This window comes from Dendrobates tinctorius, unplaced genomic scaffold (genome assembly GCF_039654945.1).
Source record: "Dendrobates tinctorius isolate UK_male_01 unplaced genomic scaffold, ASM3965494v1 ptg000465l, whole genome shotgun sequence".
NCBI classification, from domain to species: domain Eukaryota; kingdom Metazoa; phylum Chordata; class Amphibia; order Anura; family Dendrobatidae; genus Dendrobates; species Dendrobates tinctorius.
The window spans coordinates 170,719-192,073 of NW_027362127.1; positions in this window are offsets into that span (position 1 = coordinate 170,719).

Here is a 21,355-nt window from a genome sequence, read left to right on the forward strand (position 1 = left end):
GTGTGATTTCTCAGGAGGGAAATAGACCCCACACAAGAGGGAATTATCCACAGTTACTGACCGTCTACTAAATGGCGGCATATGATTGTGCTATCGACTCCACACCAGGAGCTAAAATGCCCAAATCTCGGTTATTTCCTCCCTTCCAGAGTCCGGCTGAGGCTATATATGGCCATGATCCTCTCCAGTCACCGTGGGGGGTTTGGTAGAAGGTAGAAGGTTGGGCCTGTGAGTTACGGTTCACCTTCCCTATCCTTTACCCCTTATACCTGACCTGTTTATCCAATTATCTGGAGCTAAATGGTTTTACAAACTTACCGTGAGAGGGGAATATAACCTTATAAGTGTACGTCAGGGGGACGAATGGAAGACCGCATTAAATACACCTGAGGGGCAGATATAAAATCTGATGCTGCCATTCGGGGTAACCAATGCTCTGGCAGTCTGTGAAAATGTCATTAATTATATTTTTTCTCACTGTTGGGTAGATTTGAGGTAATTTTCCTGGATGATATATTGAGTTACTCGCGTCCTCTGGAGGAGCATGCTGAGCATGTCAGACAGGTTCTCCAGGTTCTACGTGACAACTATGTATTTGGTAACCTGGAGAAATGACAATTTGTGGTCCAGCAGGTCCAGTTCTCAGGACATTTGGCTTCTGCATTGGGGGTTCAGATGGACCCCGTTACGGTCCCAGCAGTCCCATCATTGGTTTGGACTATAAGCCGCACCCCAAATTTTCAGAAGGAAAATAGGGCAAAAGTTAATGTGTCAAATGGGGGTCTGTCTCACAGTCCGAATTCAGTAAACCCGGGGGGGGATCGGCAGCGCTGGTGGAGACGGGTCACAGGAGGTGTTCGGTGATCCGGTGATGATCTGACTTAACCCAGGCTGGTGCAGCAGGAGCCTCTGTAACATCTGTAATCTCACTGAGTCCATTTGGAGTAAGGGGGTTTAGTTTATAAATCCAGAAGATTTCTTCCCGATGTAGTTGTCCAATGCGATTCTGACCCTGTGGGGGAATCTCCTCTGTGGGGAATATTCTCAGTTGTGTGGAATCTTTCTTGTGTTTGATGGTGCAGTGACGTGAAAGCCCATGTTGGAGAAAACCCTATGGAGTATTGGAACGGTGTGAGTTCAGCCTTTTGTGGAGGGGTTGGGTCGTCCTTCCCACATATAATTTCTGGTATGAGCATATAATCACGTGTGTAACATAACTGGTGGAACATGACATGGGAGTTTTGGTCGGGAAAATTTCACCAGTAGAAATAAGGGTGAATTCAGAGAGACCATTGCAGATCGAGTCACAACAGAGGCAAGTTTTCAGATTGCATGTAATGATTTTATTCGGGAGACAGGCGATTTTTAGCAAATCTTCCTCCTTCTCTTTTATGTTTCTTGGTGCTAGGACATTTTTCAATGATGGAGGTCTTCAAAATGTCAAAAAGGGATTGCTGGGTAATGTTTTTCCCACTTCAGCTGTCTGACATGCTCATGATGCTCCTGCAGAGGACGTGAGTAACTCAATATATCATCAGGTAAACTATCGCAAATCTACCCATCGGTGAGAAAAAAAAATGAAATTTTCAAAGACTGCCGGAGCATTGTTTAATCTGAATGGCATCACCAAATTTTCAATATGCCCCTCCGGTGTATTGAATGCGGCCTTCCATTCATCACCATTGTGTATACATATATGAGTAATCATAAGGAATTGAAAGAATTGTCACCCAGATCCTTCTTGCAATTTTATGCCATGGTGAAACGTGACATCAAACCATATTAAAGTGCGGCGTGCAGGTAGCAGGGAGCTATACAGAGGAGAGAGCCTGACGGACTACGGCCGTTTCGCACTTGCTTAGCGCTTCTGCCGGTCCATGCTTGTCAGGGGGTTACACCACTTCCTTTTAACAAGGGTTAGGAAATGGTTAACTGAGAAGTGTAAAACATTTACAGTGAGTACAGTGAGATGATTAATATAAAAAATTAAAAGAAATATAACATAGATCACAGCCACACAGACATATTCAATGTATCATTGAGGCCAAGGGGAACTTGTGCATCGCAATCCACAATCCATGCTGCTTCTCTTCTTAGTAGTAATCTATTCTGGTCACCGCCTTGTACAGGATAATCAGCGGGCTCAATTCCTGCAGATCTCAGCACATCGGGGTCCGCATTATGGACCTCTCTTTTATCATTAATGTCACAGATCCTTTTCCTGTGTAACTGAATGGAAATGTTCTCTGAGCCTGATGTGCCGCGGTCTAATAGTCGGGGCAATATAATAATCGTCCTGGGCAGTATATGACATAAAGCACTTGCTCTGTGCGGCCCGTGATTGGTTTATCTACCGTCATCGCCCCGATCCTCAGATTTCTCCTGTAAGATGGAGATGACAGAAGGAGCGATCCCCACAATGGAAATGGCCTCTTGGACGTCTTCCATGTAACCAGGTGACTTTATTGTTCTTCTCCTGGAATCTTTCCTGTAGCAATAAGTCATCTAAGTCACCGCTTCTTCTAGAAGCAATCGAGGGTTGTTCTTTGCTGCTACGGCTAAATCTTTATCTCCTCACAAATGTCAATTCCTGTTTATCGCTGATTTTATTACATTCATATTGGGATTAGGTGTAAAAGTAACAATAAACCTTTTATTATCTCGTCCTTCTTTCTGCTCTTCCTCCTGGATCTTGTAACTAGACCCACATGGGTTCCGCCATCGCTCTAGCATAGTGTAATAATGTTGGCGGATAACCTCTGTGTAATAAGTCGTCTGTCAGATCATTCGCTTGTTGTAGGAAACCTTCTTCTCTACTATTCAGTGTTCTCAGCCTCAGATACCGGCTGTATGGTCGGCCTCTGTTAGTATGTTTCAGGTGCGCATTATTAGAATGGAGGGACATATTGGTGGCTGCAGGTTTTTATAGGTGCTGGTTATTATTCTACCATCCACTATTTTATTATTCACATCTGAGAAATCTAAGTTATTCTGTCCAAATTGTGAATAAATCTCATATTAACCTTATTCTCCTCGCTCATATATGTAATAAAATCATTAACCCCTTTCTGTCCCAGCCCACACTAGAAACACATCATCCACGTACCAGTGGTCCGCACGGAGGTGTCAGGTGGGGGTTTACACTATAAATATATTTATTTCCAAAGTCTGGCAAGAACAAATTAGTGAAGCTGCAGCATCCGGCGCCCCCATCGCTGTCCCCGTCATCTGGGTGGACCAGCTGCCCCCAAAAGAGAAGGCCTTATGGGACAATATAACATTCAGGCTTTCCAGGATGAATCCAATATAGTCATCTGTTTCAGCAGTGTTTTTCATAGATTTTTTATTGCTTCCAGTCCTGTGATTTGTGGAATTCGTGCGTACAAGCTCCCGACGTCGATCAAAGCCAATTTATAACCCTCCTGCCAATCTATATCGGGCACAATTCTCTATAAATCTCCGGTGTCCTTGATGTGAGCAGGTGCTATTCTCAGTAATGGTCTCAGACACCGGTCTATAAATGTAGAGAAAGATTCTGTTACTGATCCGACCCCGCACACTATCGGGCGGCCTGGTGGGGGCGCTGCGTCTTTGTGGACTTTAGGAATATAATACCAATGCGGCTTGTGTGGAAATTCAGGGAAGAGTTTCTCTGATATTAGACAATCGTCCCTTCTCTATGTGAAATCTCAGAGAAGATCTTAGTTGTTCCTTCTCGTTATTTGTGGGATCAGCGCTTGTTCTTCTCTGTGCTGCTCTCTGATCGCTGTCTTTCTGCTCCTTACTATATTGTCCATTGCTACTAACACTACATTATTGCCTTTATCGGCTTCTCTAATAACAGGATCTTGGCAGTTTTTATCTCCTTCAGTGCTCGCTGTTCTTTTTTGTTACATTATCTGTTGTTTTTGTACAGCACTGCCTGTGTGTCTTTTACCCCTCTGTAAAAAAACATAAAAACAATTAACCCGATAAGTAAACACCGGAAATAGGAAAAATGTGAGAATGACAAAATTACGTATTTATGGATGGCACCATTCCACAAAAAATGCTGTAACGAGCGATCACAATTGTACTAATAAAAACGTTATCTCGTCCTGCAGAAAATAATCCATCATACAGCTCCACCGGAGGAAAATAACAATGTTACGGGGCTCGGAAAATGGAGGAACTGCTCCAAAAATGTTTCTTTGCAAACCTCAGATTTTTTTCTCCACTAAAAGAATAATAAAACCTGGACATGTTTGGTGTCGCCGTAATCATAGTGATGAGGAGAATCATATTACATGGTCAATTTTACCACAAAATGTACAAAAACAATTCACAAAAAACAATGTCAGAATTGTTTTTTTCACAATTTCACCGCACTTGGAATTTTCCCCTCGTTTTTGAGTGCACTATGTGGTAAAATTATGGGAGTCATTGAAAAGTACAACTCGCCCCGCAAACATCAAGCCTCATATGTCTATGTGGCCAGAGAGATAAAGAGTTATGGCTCTGGGAAGAGGGGAAGGAAAGAATAGAAACAAAAAAACGAAAATGGGCCGCAGCATGAAGGGGTTAATTGCGTCTTTCTGCCACTTAAAGGGAAAGTTAGAAATTAGTTGTGTCAGGTCAGTGTTATGTTCATGGCTTCTGATTTAGAGGAGTTGACTATAAAATTCCTTCCATGGCTGAATTCTCCGAATTCCTTTATTACAGAGGGAAATGAGATCATTGGGGTGAAACATAGAGCCACAAGTCACCTGTGTATAGAGCGAGTGTATAGAGCTGTGAGCCTATAGTGACCCACTAATATCGGGATTTATACGTAATGCCACCACTAACTGCTCCATCACCGGTGTGTATAGGAGAAGTGATGAGGGGCGCCCTCGCCCCGTCCCATTATTAATAGATGATGTGTCAGATAGAAGGCCGTCTCCCCTAATTATCAGTTTAGAGTCAGTGTATAAGGAGAGAATGATAGATAACAAGGCCCAACCCAATATGTCGTAGGGTGACCTTCAGGAAAGTCCGGGCACTATGTCCAACGCTTCTTCAGTGTCTGCAGAAACAAGGCACATTGGGATCCCCGGGGTTTCCGCATGTGACATTAATAACAATGTTTTCTCACGAGCTTCTCTATCCTTAATAAAGCCAACCTGATGGTCGGTAACAATTGGGGGCAGGTAGTGGGAGAGCCGGGCTGTAATCACTGTAGAGAATATTTTCACCTCTACAGTAATTAGTGATATTGGATGAAAATTAGGGCAGACATTTGGTTCTTCTCCAGGCTTTCAGAAGCAATGTTATGTCAGCCTCAAGTAATTAAGGGGCGAAGAGGGAGTCTTCTGAGATATTACTGAACACTTCTCCTAAAATGGTAATAACTGGGGTGCAAACATCTTATAAAATCTATTATTGCCTCCATCCGGCCCAGGGCTCTTCCCGATAGGGAATGATGTAATGGCCTCTCCGATCTCTTCCTCAGTGACAGCTTTGTCTAGTTCCTCCTGCTCAGGGGTCTGTAAGGAAGGAAGAGCAGCGTCCATAATATATTTGTCAGTTTTTCTTTCCAGAATATTAGGTGGCATGTCGTGGTATTATCCATGGATATTATAGAGCGAGCTATAATAGCAACAACATGCCTCAGCTGTGTCAGAGGGGTTATGAATTTCTGGCCCGGGTGCCCCTTTTATTTTGGATACATATGTCCCTTGCATGCATGGATATAACCTCCTTGTCAATGAGCGACCACATTTATCTGTGAATTCGTACGAGCACCTTCTCATGTGATCTTGGTATTTTCTATACGTTTCATCTATTAACAACTTTATCACCTTTCTTTTTTCAATCAGATCCTTTTTATTGAACAAAACAAAGAATTACCAACATTGTGTTTTTCTTAAACAAATATTGTGAGAAAAACAATAAAAAGAGAGAAAAACCAGTAAACAATACAACAACCGGTTACAATGAGATAAATCCCGATTTCGCTCTATAGTATAAAGCTTTGGAATAGTAATTTTACATTTGTAGAGACATAAATATCTGAATACTTCCTGACTGATTATTTTTTTCCTATTGGGACATCAAAAGAAAAAGAATAGATCTAAGAAGGGGCAATTGTGTGGTTTGAGACAATTCTTATCTGCGGATACCTTGGGTATAAATATATAAATTCCCAGTTTACTGTAAGGAAATGGAGAAAAGGTTCAGTGTAGGATTTCTGAGAAGGTTTTCTGAAGCAATACCTGGGGTAATTACCCATTGTTCCATATGTGGATGGATTTCTTGAGAGCGTTCCTTTAATATAAGGGTACTGTTACACCTAGGTCAGGATCGCTGGTGCATCGCTAGGTGGTCGCTAGTGAGCTGCCACACAGGCAGATCTCACCAGCGACATCGCTGGGGATGGGGGTCGCTACTTACCTGTCAGACGCGGCGATCCTGCGTCCTCCCGCCCGCGTCCACGCGTTGCTTGTCGGCGCCACAGGAAGCCCAGCAGGAAGTGGCCGACGAGGAATGGTCCAGGAGCTTCTCGCACGACCAGCGATAACCAGCGGGGGAGCCAGTCAGAGGTAAGTATCACACACTGCGATATCGCTAGCAATATCGCTATAACGTCACAAAATCGGTGACTTTACAGCGATATTGCTAGCGATATCGCAGTGTGTAACGGGGGCTTAAGCTTCCCCTTTCCAAGCATAGAATGATATTTATCCTGGATTTTAGCCCTTTTATCATTGGGGGAGAATTGTGTATCCAATGTAGAGCCAACAACTTTCTGGCTAGAACAATATTCTTGAGCTTTTGCCATATGGAGTCTGGGTCTACACCCTCTCCCAGGAGTCCTATGAGAAAGATTTTAGGCTCCTACTGAAGTTGTATCCCAAATACAGAAAGTACAACAGTGAACACCCCCTTCCTGTAGTCGCCAATATTACCACGTCCAGGGCCGGCGTTTGGGGCAAGCAGACCAGGCAGATGCCCAGGACCCGCACCCACAAAGGGGGCCTCCTGCATCTGCAGCCCCTTTATGAAGTGCACAGAGGGTGTACAGCAGTGAATAACACTGTGCATCCTCTGAAGTCCTAGAGCTTCTCTCCCAAACCCCCTCCAGCCTCCCTCTCTCTCTTTCTCCCTACAGTCAGGTTAGAAGTTGAGAGTGAGGTGGAGGGGCCAATTACAGCACAGCAGAGATCAGAGCAGGGCCAGAAAGATGCCTGCAACCCTGTGTATCTGTGTCATTTCCTTCAAGTCCTCATCATGGCTGCTCATAAAACACTGTCCTGGGAATGGATCTGTACAAGTGAAGCCGCAGAACCTTGTAAGTATACATGTATATGTGTATCTGTGCGTGTACATGTGCAGTATATAGTGTGTGTGTCTGTATATGTGTATATAGTATGTGTCAGGGATTTTTGTCTTCCAATTAGAAATCGTCCAGACCTGAATAAGTAAGATGTTTCTTTATTTGGTCATGCCGGCACGGAGAGAGAATGACAGCCACACTAGGTGTGGGCCGTCCTCTGTCTAACTCAATACATATTCTTAAGAGTTTAAATAGCAGAGCCGAAAGGGTGTTCTAACTACTGCGTTTGCAGAAATAGCACATACAATATGCCTAGCTGTTGTAATCCTTATCTACGTTACCAGAGAAGTCACGCAAGACAAGGAAAGCCAGCTAACGTTCACAAAAAGTAACACCCAAAGGTAACACCCATATATTCACAATACGTAAGCTAAAAGAGTTTCAAAGTCTAGGCAAAATAAATGGCATATGCAATCATGTGTACATATTGTATATATACATACTCCTACACATATGTATATAGACATATATATACATACATATATATACACATAAAAGGACTTCATTACAATTATTATAACATTCCCTCATCTTGTAATAAAATCATCTATCTGTACACATTGGGGACAGATTTCTTTTTGTCAGATTTCACAGAAGATCTTCATATAATATAGAGGGAGAGTAATATGTTCAGTATACGTATTTATTATTAAGTCCCAAAATTTTCATTCTTTCCTTGGATTCCAAGGTCTCATTCCTTGATGCATACTTTTTGTTATGGCAGAGTCAATCAGTCTTTGAACAAGTCCTCTAATGCATAGAATAGCGCAGCATCCACAAACAATCAGCACTCCGGCCACGATGGTAAGAGATGTCAACGCAGAAGTGAATAATCCGGACCATTTCCCAAACCATCCTTGAGTCCAGGAATATGTCGTCATATCCAGAGTTCTCTGCTAATTCATTAGACAGGGCAGTCAGTCCATCAAGAGCTTTGGAGATACTCCCATCGGGATCTGTATTAGGGATAAAGGGTGCAACAAAATCCTCCAAACATTTTATATACACCTCCCTTTTCTGCTAAGAACTTGTCTAATGCCATCCTATTCTACCAAGCCATGAGAGAAGTTGGTCCTGATTGCTCAGCTATCCCTTTAACTGCATCTCGGGTATAATTAACCAATCTCTGCTGGTTATAGTATAAGTAATTTATCCAATCTACATTCATTTTTATAATCACCCACCAAATTATGGATTCCCACCCGGCTGCTACCTGGTTCCTAGCCTTGTACACGGTGGTCACTCCCCTGGGAACTCCAATGTCAACTCTGTAGATACTAGAATGGAAGGATCCTTGCGGAGTTTCATGCTTCTGTCTCTTCCACTACGTACCTTTGGCCATATCCCTGTTGACAACAGGTGGAACGGCATGATTAGCTGGACCACCGCACAATCCCCTCGGGAACCATGTGGTAGTCTGGCTCTTATGCTTTTATCACCGCATAACCACCATATATCCGCTCTCAGGGTAGTGTGGTCTGACCATATGGCTGAGTACTTGGCCCTGTGGGAGACAATGATCCATTCTCTACAAGAGTCACCTTGGAGCTCTCCGAAGTCGTGCCCATGCCCTGGAAGACTAAAACAAGTATAGTTACCAGGATTAGCAATCACCTGTGGTGGGATATCCGGTTTCTCATGTGGAGGATATAAAAATGATAACATTTTACATTTTCCTTCCCTTTCTGAGCAGACAAGTTTTACTATACAACTTAATTTTTTTAAGCTTTTTGCAATATATTTAAACCATTCTAACCTTTCATTTGTCTCCTCACAGACTCTCTCTAGAGCTAGTTTATCTTCATAAGTTAGGTTAGACAATCTAACTATGAACCCTATGGACTCTGTTATGGATTCTCTCTGGCATACCTTCCTTGGGTCTATGTATGCTATTATTCTGAACTTCTATGTAGAAATGTCCTATTGGGTCTGCTCCTGACATATCAGCTCCTATAACCTTCGATCCCTCATCTTAGGGTTTTTTAAAAGTTCTCAGTAGCTGATTACAATTATTCTTATTTGTGTAAGGGGACCTCCTTTCTCCTAATAGAGAATCAGGCTTTAAAATTTATGTAGCCATAAGGCTTATACCTATAGTCTCGGGCTACAATTGTCCATGCTGCTTTACTCCAGTCACATACATTCATCCCCTCTGCTATTAGAGCTCATAACACAAACATACTTATCAGACTCGGCTAGTTTCACAGCTTGTTCCCTGTCTCTGTATCATTTATACAACAGACAGAAATCCAGTAACATGGCGGCCTCCTGCCCGATTTCAAAAGTAGGATTTAAAGTCTTAAATCTGAAACCATTCTACCACCCTGGACTTTCCTCTCCTGCTGGGTCTATTACCCTCCACTCTCCCATCACTATGGTCACGAAGAATATACCTGTGACTAACCCTGATGTACACATCCTAGATCTGACCGTCTTGTCCGGGTAGGGGGATGAATGGGAGACTTCACCAGTTTGAGACAAGCTTTCCCTTGTGGAAAACCTCCCTTTGTAGCTGGACTTTGACAAGCAAGTCAGATCTTACTCTGTCCCTACCTGTCTGACAAGTTTACAGTATGAGAGATGGATCCAGGAATCTTGACCGCAGTAGGAGAAGTCCACAGGACCTGGTAAGGACCTTCCCACTTAGGATGGTGCTGGTGTCTCTTCTTTATCACCTTCACAAGGCCCCAGTCTGCAGGTTTCACGATCTCAGGTTTTGTTAGTGGGTTTCCTGGAACAAAACTACGAGTAGAAACTTCTTTGTGAGTTAATATCTTAGCCATATATTCTGCTAATGTACAATCAACTTCCTCACCTATCCTTCTAAAGGATTTTAGCTGAGGTAACAGAAAAGATCTCCCATATATGACTTCAAAGGCTGTCAGCACTACAGATGTCCGTGTGACATACATATTTAGTACAACCAATAGGAAACAGTACAACCAATCTTTCCTGTTTCCTGCATGGTCTTTGTCAACCTGTTTTTCAAGCTCCCACTGTGTCTCCCAACCAGTCCGGCTGACTGAGGATGACAGGCACAGCGGTTTCCCAACTCAATTGACAATGCTTTAGGTAATAATAACATTACTTAGTTTACTATATATTTTCTGGAATCCCAAATCTGGGTATGATTTCCTTTAGAAGGGCTTTCGGTACCATTAATGCATCAGGGTGGACAGCTTCAATCCACCTGCTGAAAGCATCCATAATAACAAGGCCGGACTTTTTCCCTCACACTTGTTCAATAAAATCCATACAAATGTGTTGGAATAAGTGTTCAGGGTGAGGACATTGTCCTCTCTCTGGTCTCAGGTTCCCTTAGGAATTATTTTTGCACAAGTAATGCAGATTAAACAAAAAATTTTTAATAGTTAGTAAAGCCATACATCCTAAATACCTAAGATATGACCTCTACCACCCCTCCTGTTGAGACATAGCTTATGCCATGGCTCAATACTGTGACATATCTTAGGAGGTTACTGGGCAGTTTATACATATTGGGCATCTTTAAAGATAACCACTTTGGTTACCAATTTGTTTTTATTCTTTTTTTAAATTCCAATAGCATGTCATCCACATATAAGAGCATCTGGCTGCCTTCTGGTGACTCACATTGAGCTAGGTTAGCCGCTTTTACCTGGAAACAATAGTAGGTGATTCACAGTACCCTTGTGGGATTCCGGTGAATGTATACCTGCTCCCCTTATATGTGAGTACAAACCAAACCTGGCTATCTGGATGTACCAGGATGCTGAAGAAGACATTACTGACATCACTGTAAAGACCTTATGTCCCGGCCTCCAGTCATTCAGCAGAGTATGGAGGTCTGGCACTGTGGGGGCTCTTGGAATCACAGCCTCGCCTACAGATGGGGGCGCCCTCCCTACTGGAAATAAGGCTGTGTTACAAGGTAAGCTGGACAGGGTATAATCACCCCTTTTATCAATCCCACATCTGCAGGTCCTGAGGACCACAAAGATCCTGGGTATGTGGTCAATTCCTCCTCTAATTCTGGGAAAGGATCAGCATTTCTCACTCGTTCCCCCGCCTCCCTGCAGGTGGACACTGGGTTTAGAAATGGTGTTCCACTTTAGTACTTGTGACCATACCTGCAGTCTGGCATTGTAAAATGAGCCATCACCCAAATCCTCCCATCGTTACTTTCCTTACACTCCAACAAAATCACCAAGGAATTTCCATGATCTAATTTACATCTGGAGAGGGAAACATGTGGCTCGGGGCCTCTAAAAAGCAAAAACAACAATTTAATTTGTTCTGACAGATTACAACTGATAGTAGAAACAAAATAGGAGAGAGGAGGGGGCGCTCCTGGTGTGATACCCGGTGGTCAAATAGAGTAGGTTAAGAACAAAGTCCACTAACCTGCCGTGGTTATGCTGCCGGAATAACCACGTTTGCAGAGCCTGCTGTGCTTATCGTGCACCATTCGTCATCCTGGCTTCCAGGTTCCAAGGTTAGCCGGTCACAAGGGGCGTCACGTGATGCTGATGTCAACACAGCTCCTCCAACTTTCAGGCCTTGCAGGATGGTTGGAAGCCTGCTGGGTCCGTGCTGCACCAAGCCGCTCACCCAAGAAGGGTGTAAAATGATGCATCACCTGATAAAGGTGCATTCACTGCCGAAAAGCTTTGCGAGGACATAATGACCAAGTAAAGAAGTTTCTTTTCCATCCAACACAAGTGTCTGTCTTGGTCTGAGCGCCCTAATCAGCCATTCTTCTCTTTCCTTGTAGTTTACAACTGGCGACACAGTTCCCTTATGATCCCAGTATAGAGTGTCCAAGAACACTCCACAGGCAGAGACACAGCGTCGGACTGGAGCACCTCAGGCCCACCAGAGAAAATCATTCTTGGGGCCCACTATGTAGCTACATAGAAATAAATACAAGACCACCAATTGTGTGGTAAGACACGCTAATATCAGGGTATAATATAAGGTAGTACACGTCTTAATTATGTAGCAGGGGTTGGGGTAGAATCATAGAGGGGTAGCCCTAGAATATAATGTAGCCTCCCTCATAAAATATAATGCAACCCCCTCATAAGGTATAACACAGGCCCCACCATAGAATATAATGTAGCACCCTCATAGGGCGTAATGCAGCCCCCCATATAGTATAATACAGCACCAACACAGAGTATAATGCAGCCTCCCCATAGAGAATACTGTAGCCCCCTAATAGGGCATAATGCTGCCCCCTCATATAGTATAATATAGCCCCCCAGAATATAATGTAGTCCCCTGAGAGAATAATGCCGCCCCACCACAGAATATAATGCAGCCCCCCATAGAGTATACTGTAGCCCCCTCATATAGTATGATGTAGCCCCCCAGAATATAATGTTGTCCCCTGAGAATAATGCAGTCCCCATCAGAATATAATGTAGCCCCCTCATAAAGTATAATGCAGCCCCTCTCCACCCCATCATTGTCCTCATCACCACCTCCATCATTTCCTTCTCCCCCACCATCCCTATCATTCTCCCCACCACTGCTCATTCCATCACCTCAATCATTGCCTCCTCCCCACCATCATTGTCCATTTTATCACCTCCATCATTGCCTCCCCCACCACCATCATTGCCCATCACCTCCATGATTGCCTCCCCCACCGCCATCATTGCCCATCACCTTCATTATTGCCTCTCCCCACCACCATCATTGCCCATCACCTCCATTATTGCCTCCCCCACCTCAATCATTGCATCCCCACCTCCATCATTGTCCATCACCTCCATCATTGCCTCCCCACCAATCATTGCCCATCACCTCCATCATTGCCTCCCCCACCATCATTGTCCATCACCTCCATCATTGCCTCCCCCACCACTATCATTGCCCATTACCTCCATCATTGTCCATCACCTCCATCATTGCCCATCACCTCCATCATTGCCTCCCCCACCGCCATCATTGCCCAACACCTCCATTATTACCTCCCCCCACCACCATCATTGCCCATCACCTCCATTATTGCCTCCCCCACCAATATCATTGCCCATCACCTCCATCATTGTCTCCCCCACTGCCATCATTGCCTCCCCCACCAATATCATTGCCCATCACCTCCATCATTGTCTCCCCCATTGCCATCATTGCCCATTACCTCCATCATTGTCCATCACCTCCATCATTACCCATCCCCTCCATCATTACCCATCACCTCCATCATTGGCCATCACCTCCATCATTGCCTCCTCACCGCCATCATTGCCCATCACCTCCATTATTGCTTCCCCATCAATATCATTGGCCATCACCTCCATCATTGTCTCCCCCACTGCCATCATTGCCCATTACCTCCATCATTGTCCATCACCTCCATAATTGCCCATCACCTCCATTATTGCCTCCCCCCACCACCACCATTGCCCATCACCTCCATTATTGCCTCCCCCCAACAATAACATTGCCCATCACCTCCAGTATTGTCTCCCCCACTGCCATCATTGCCTCCCCCACCAATATCACTGCCCATCACCTCCATCATTGCTTCCCCCACTAATATCATTGCCCATCACCTCCATCATTTTCTCCCCCACTGCCATCATTGATCATCACCTCCATCATTGCTTCCCCACCAATATCATTGCCCATCACCTCCATCATTGCCTCCCACCACCCCTCACACACACACACATACACACAGCACCGGTCCGCATCACTCACTCACATAGCAACTCATCACACACACACAGCACCGCATCACTCTCACACACACAGCACCACATACACACAGGCACACAGCACAACTCACCTCCCCGCAGCAGCAGCAGCACATCCCGGAAGCCTCTTTCTCTCTGGCAGCTTTCCCTCTGATACAGAACGCTGGATGATGATGTCATCCCGCTGGGCTGTCACAGACAGGAAACGCCCAGAAAGCAGGAAGCCGGGAAGTGCTGCGGCTGCGGGGAGGTGTGATGTGCTGTGTGCCTGCGTGTGTGTGTGGTGCTGTGTGTGAGAGTGATACGGTGCTGTGTGTGTGGTGCTGTGTGTGAGAGTGATACGGTGCAGTGTGTGTGGTGCTGTGTGTGAGAGTGATACGGTGCTGTGTGTGGTGCTGTGTGTGAGAGTGATACGGTGCAGTGTGTGTGGTGCTGTGTGTGAGAGTGATACGGTGCAGTGTATGTGGTGCTGTGTGTGAGAGTGATACGGTGCAGTGTATGTGGTGCTGTGTGTGAGAGTGATACGGTGCTGTGTGTGTGGTGCTGTGTGTGAGAGTGATACGGTGCAGTGTGTGGTGCTGTGTGTGAGAGTGATACGGTGCAGTTTGTGTGGTGCTGTGTGTGAGAGTGATACGGTGCAGTGTATGTGGTGCTGTGTGTGAGAGTGATACGGTGCAGTGTGTGTGGTGCTGTGTGTGAGAGTGATACGGTGCAGTGTATGTGGTGCTGTGTGTGAGAGTGATACGGTGCAGTGTGTGTGGTGCTGTGTGTGAGAGTGATACGGTGCAGTGTGTGTGGTGCTGTGTGTGAGAGTGATACGGTGCAGTGTGTGTGGTGCTGTGTGTGAGAGTGATACGGTGCAGTGTGTGTGGTGCTGTGTGTGAGAGTGATACGGTGCTGTGTATGTGGTGCTGTGTGTGAGAGTGATACGGTGCAGTGTGTGTGGTGCTGTGTGTGAGAGTGATACGGTGCAGTGAGTGTGGTGCTGTGTGTGAGAGTGATACGGTGCAGTGTGTGTGGTGCTGTGTGTGAGAGTGATACGGTGCAGTGAGTGTGGTGCTGTGTGTGAGAGTGATACGGTGCTGTGTGTGTGGTGCTGTGTGTGAGAGTGATACGGTGCAGTGTGTGTGGTGCTGTGTGTGAGAGTGATACGGTGCAGTGTGTGTGGTGCTGTGTGTGAGAGTGATACGGTGCTGTGTGTGTGGTGCTGTGTGTGAGAGTGATACGGTGCTGTGTGTGTGGTGCTGTGTGTGAGAGTGATACGGTGCAGTGTGTGTGGTGCTGTGTGTGAGAGTGATACGGTGCAGTGAGTGTGGTGCTGTGTGTGAGAGTGATACGGTGCAGTGTGTGTGGTGCTGTGTGTGAGAGTGATACGGTGCAGTGTGTGTGGTGCTGTGTGTGAGAGTGATACGGTGATGTGTGTGTGGTGCTGTGTGTGAGAGTGATACGGTGCAGTGAGTGTGGTGCTGTGTGTGAGAGTGATACGGTGCTGTGTGTGTGGTGCTGTGTGTGAGAGTGATACGGTGCAGTGTGTGTGGTGCTGTGTGTGAGAGTGATACGGTGCAGTGTGTGTGGTGCTGTGTGTGAGAGTGATACGGTGCAGTGTGTGTGGTGCTGTGTGTGAGAGTGATACGGTGCAGTGTATGTGGTGCTGTGTGTGAGAGTGATACGGTGCTGTGTATGTGGTGCTGTGTGTGAGAGTGATACGGTGCAGTGTGTGTGGTGCTGTGTGTGAGAGTGATACGGTGCAGTGAGTGTGGTGCTGTGTGTGAGAGTGATACGGTGCAGTGTGTGTGGTGCTGTGTGTGAGAGTGATACGGTGCAGTGAGTGTGGTGCTGTGTGTGAGAGTGATACGGTGCAGTGTGTGTGGTGCTGTGTGTGAGAGTGATACGGTGCAGTGTGTGTGGTGCTGTGTGTGAGAGTGATACGGTGCTGTGTATGTGGTGCTGTGTGTGAGAGTGATACGGTGCAGTGTGTGTGGTGCTGTGTGTGAGAGTGATACGGTGCAGTGAGTGTGGTGCTGTGTGTGAGAGTGATACGGTGCAGTGTGTGTGGTGCTGTGTGTGAGAGTGATACGGTGCAGTGAGTGTGGTGCTGTGTGTGAGAGTGATACGGTGCTGTGTGTGTGGTGCTGTGTGTGAGAGTGATACGGTGCAGTGTGTGTGGTGCTGTGTGTGAGAGTGATACGGTGCAGTGTGTGTGGTGCTGTGTGTGAGAGTGATACGGTGCTGTGTGTGTGGTGCTGTGTGTGAGAGTGATACGGTGCTGTGTGTGTGGTGCTGTGTGTGAGAGTGATACGGTGCAGTGTGTGTGGTGCTGTGTGTGAGAGTGATACGGTGCAGTGAGTGTGGTGCTGTGTGTGAGAGTGATACGGTGCAGTGTGTGTGGTGCTGTGTGTGAGAGTGATACGGTGCAGTGTGTGTGGTGCTGTGTGTGAGAGTGATACGGTGCTGTGTGTGTGGTGCTGTGTGTGAGAGTGATACGGTGCAGTGAGTGTGGTGCTGTGTGTGAGAGTGATACGGTGCTGTGTGTGTGGTGCTGTGTGTGAGAGTGATACGGTGCAGTGTGTGTGGTGCTGTGTGTGAGAGTGATACGGTGCAGTGTGTGTGGTGCTGTGTGTGAGAGTGATACGGTGCAGTGTGTGTGGTGCTGTGTGTGAGAGTGATACGGTGCAGTGTATGTGGTGCTGTGTGTGAGAGTGATACGGTGCAGTGTGTGTGGTGCTGTGTGTGAGAGTGATACGGTGCAGTGTATGTGGTGCTGTGTGTGAGAGTGATACGGTGCAGTGTGTGTGGTGCTGTGTGTGAGAGTGATACGGTGCAGTGTGTGTGGTGCTGTGTGTGAGAGTGATACGGTGCAGTGTGTGTGGTGCTGTGTGTGAGAGTGATACGGTGCAGTGAGTGTGGTGCTGTGTGTGAGAGTGATACGGTGCAGTGTGTGTGGTGCTGTGTGTGAGAGTGATACGGTGCAGTGTGTGTGGTGCTGTGTGTGAGAGTGATACGGTGCAGTGTATGTGGTGCTGTGTGTGAGAGTGATACGGTGCAGTGTGTGTGGTGCTGTGTGTGAGAGTGATACGGTGCAGTGTATGTGGTGCTGTGTGTGAGAGTGATACGGTGCAGTGTGTGTGGTGCTGTGTGTGAGAGTGATACGGTGCAGTGTGTGTGGTGCTGTGTGTGAGAGTGATACGGTGCAGTGTGTGGTGCTGTGTGTGAGAGTGATACGGTGCAGTGAGTGTGGTGCTGTGTGTGAGAGTGATACGGTGCAGTGTGTGTGGTGCTGTGTGTGAGAGTGATACGGTGCAGTGTGTGTGGTGCTGTGTGTGAGAGTGATACGGTGCAGTGTGTGTGGTGCTGTGTGTGAGAGTGATACGGTGCTGTGTGTGTGGTGCGGTGCTGGGGATGGGCTGCCCACTATTAAAGAGGAATGGTATTCACGCCTCTCCACGCCCATAGGGGCATGGAGAAGCATGAATATTAATTTCGTTTTAGCAGCGGGGACAGGAACTTGTCTCCTGCTGCTGCTAGCTGGCACAGGGTGGGCCCCCTTGACTCAGGGGCCCTATACCCACTGACTTGGGGGCCCTCGAGCAGTGGGGGCCCTTGGAGCAGTGGGGCCCTAGGCACTTGCTGGCCAGTAAGCCAGCAGGTGTCAGTGCCTGGGCCCACCGGAGAATCCTCCGGTTCTCCGGTGGGCCAGTCCGAGCCTGCGTAGACAATGGTCCTCTGTGGCTTACCACTTGCTCCTTTTACCACTATGCAGGCAGCAGACAGTCCAATAGTCGGTATCTCTTCTGCATGTACTAAGGTTCTAGTGCTGCTGCTGAATCAACAAGAGAAGTGACCTCATGGCTTCCCACAAGGACGGTTACTTCTGGAAATACAGTGTTTTATAAATGTATTTCTAATTTAGCCAAATTAAATATTTCCTCTCATTACACATTTCTTGTACCAAATTTTCACTTTTTATCAAAGTAGTTTACCATCAAATACAACCCATCTGTCAGGGGACACCCTCAGCTCTTCTAGTGGCCCCTTCTTATCTCAAAACCACAACCACATTCCACAACAATCCTCAGGCTCACAGCTTATCTCCCACCTCAGGACTGTTTGCTCTGGGTGGTGCCGTCTCCTAGTTTTTCAAGATTAAAAAGACATTGTCAGGGATATACAATGTTTACTCTCTATTTGTTATAATATGTAAGAGTTGGGCCTATAAGTTACCAATAAGGACACATTGCACATCTGATCTGAAGACTGTTCTCTCTGGGTACCTGATGAGAAAGGACCATATCCGGTCTCATTCCAGGGATACCCTCTTGGTACAATCTTAATAACTTTCCAGCCATCAGATGAAATGGTCAATAACAATTCTGCCTTAAGGGCCTGTCACACTAAGCGATATCGCTAGCAATATCGCTATAACATCACTGGTTTTTATGACGTTATAGCGATATTGCTAGCGATATCATTGTCTGATACTTACCTACAACCCGCTCCCCCGCTGGTTATCGCTGATCGCGCGAGAACGTCCTGGACCGTTTCTCGTCGTCAGCTTCCTGCTGGCGCCGACAAGCAACGCGTGGATGCGGGCGGGAGGACATCAGGATCGTCTCGTCTGACAGGTAAGTAACGACCCCCGACCCCTGCGATGTTGCTGGTGAGATCTGCCTGTGTGGCAGCTCACTAGTGACCACTTAGCGATGCACCAGCGATCCTGACCGTGTCATATCGCTGGTCGGGATCGCTGGTGCATCGCTAAGTGTGACAGTACCTTTACAATGAGGACAAGACCTTAAAATATAGCTATGGGACAAAGTCCCATAAGGATGTTACATGAAATTCTTAAACACAAAAGACAAACAAGATGAGGACTATACACAATATAAACCCTGGAGCACAATGGATTTCTACCCACTTGTATGAAATCTCACAAATATCAGTGAAATTCATAAGTCAACAAGAAGATAGTAAACCAGTAGCAACAATACAATTACTGCTACTAATATCCATGATCTAAATAATCCTCACTGATTACACTATGTCCAAGGTATTCACCAGCTTGTATCTCTATATCGTGCCACCTCCGTCCGATGAAGGCCTGTAAGGGGCGAGTGTGACAACACAGTGTAATAATAACAAAGTGCCCCAAGGACTATGGCTACTGATATCACAAAGATACATATGCTCACAAGGACTTCTGACTAGTGCAAAGGCCCCTTTACATTTAGCGATGTACCAGCGATCTGACCAGCGATCCGACCAGGTCAGGATCGCTGGTGCATCGCTAAATGATCGCTAGTGAGCTGTCACACAGGCAGACCTCACCAGCGATGCAGCAGCGACGCAGCGGACAATACTTACCTTTCACACACAGCGATCCTGATGTCCTCCCGCCCGCCTCCACGCGTCGCTCGTCGGCACCAGCAGAAAGCCCCAGCAGGAAGCTGACGACGAGAAATGGAACCGGACATTCTCGCGTGATCAGCGATGGACAGCGGGGGAGCCGGTCGGAGGTAAGTATCACACATAGCGATATCACTAGCGATATCACTATAACGTCACAAAATCGGTGATGTTATAGCGATATCGCTAGCGATATCGCTATGTGTAAAACCCCCTTAACAGTACAAACACGATTTTCACAGTTAGGGACTGGACATACACACATACATAGAGACATATAAGACAAGAGAGTAAATTTCCCTCGTACTCCTACAACCTGAACTGCTGAGATAAAGTCCAATGACACCGCCTCTTTATATCCAGAGACGTTCCCGTTCTTAATATCAGGTATTCAGAGCACCACCGGCGCAGACTCTCCTCAGTGAAGCGAAGAGGGTTCAGTCACTCTGTGTTATTAAAAGAAAAACATATAACAATACAACATAGAATATTCTCTATGGGGATCAGGTGGCGTGTACCTAGGTGATTTATACCACTATAATATCCTATGATTTGTCTCCAGTCCACAGATGACTGTTAACCACGCCTACTGGACTCCCTTATACAGTCAGGATTTTATATTCCAATCCTTATACATTCACTCAAGATAACATTCAAGGAGTCTCATGTGTAACATAAAACATATATTTATGGCGCTTTAGTTCTATATAATTTTAAAAGACAGACAAAACAGCACACTTACCAGGAAACAACATTCAACAAAGTACAGAAGACAAAACAGAATACCGGCAAAAATTCATCTTATTATACTGGGTTCTATTTTAGGTTAATCCAGCGGATTCCTTAATCCGACGAGAATCTCCCTTGATTCTCCCATCTAGATCAATTTAACGTGCACACACAGTTGCCTTCTCACACTGGCTTTGTACCCATTCTACAGAATTTTTTACAAGAACAAACCCCATTCCTATGGAGCTTCGCAACTTACAGGAGTTATTATAACTCCAATTGCATGTAAACAACTTCCAACTTACAGGAGCCTCTCACAAACCCCAATTGGAAAAGTCCACAATCACAGTCCCCAATCAATTCCAAGAATAACATTCATACTGGATTAACAAGGTTACTGAATATAATGAAAACTATTAAATGTTCTTACCTGTATTCAGATACAGACGATTCCCAGAGATCCTTAGACTATACGAAATCCGTCACTTTCCCTCAGACCGGGATAACTGATAATGCCCCTGTTGACGCCTACTGTCAAGGCGGAGGACTTACTTAAGGAGTCCCAGACTCCCCCGTACACGGTTTACAGTACTCACCGGTGAGGGAAAGGTGTTGGATTTCTCGGCCAACGCACCAAATGTCAGTAGTTTTAGTCTTCCAATTAGAAATCGTCCAGACCTGAATAAGTAAGATCCTTTATTTGTCATGCCGGCATGGAGAAAGATTGACAACCACACCAGCTGTGGGCAGTCATCTAAAGTAAACCCCGGCACTCAAATGAGGAAAAGAAGGAATGTATATGCAAAAGTGAATTTATTAATTGACACACTGCAAAGGGAACCTAACCAAAGCAACAGCACCAACGTTTCGGCATAGAGCCTTTCTCAAGGTTGTTGCATCACTGGTCAGAGCAGGGAAACATGGGTCTCAAGGATTACCGGATTATTCGAAGAGAGGTGAGGTGCCATACGGTTTGCAGAGTGTGCATGGGTGAGAGATGTGATAAGGTCACTATGGAGAGTGAATGGACGCCTGCAGTAGAGGTCCAGGACAAGCGCGGGTTGCGAGGGGAGCGGCTGCAGCGGCGTGGTGTAATTGGCCTTGAGACCCATGTTTCCCTGCTCTGACCAGTGATGCAACAACCTTGAGAAAGGCTCTATGCCGAAACATTGGTGCTGTTGCT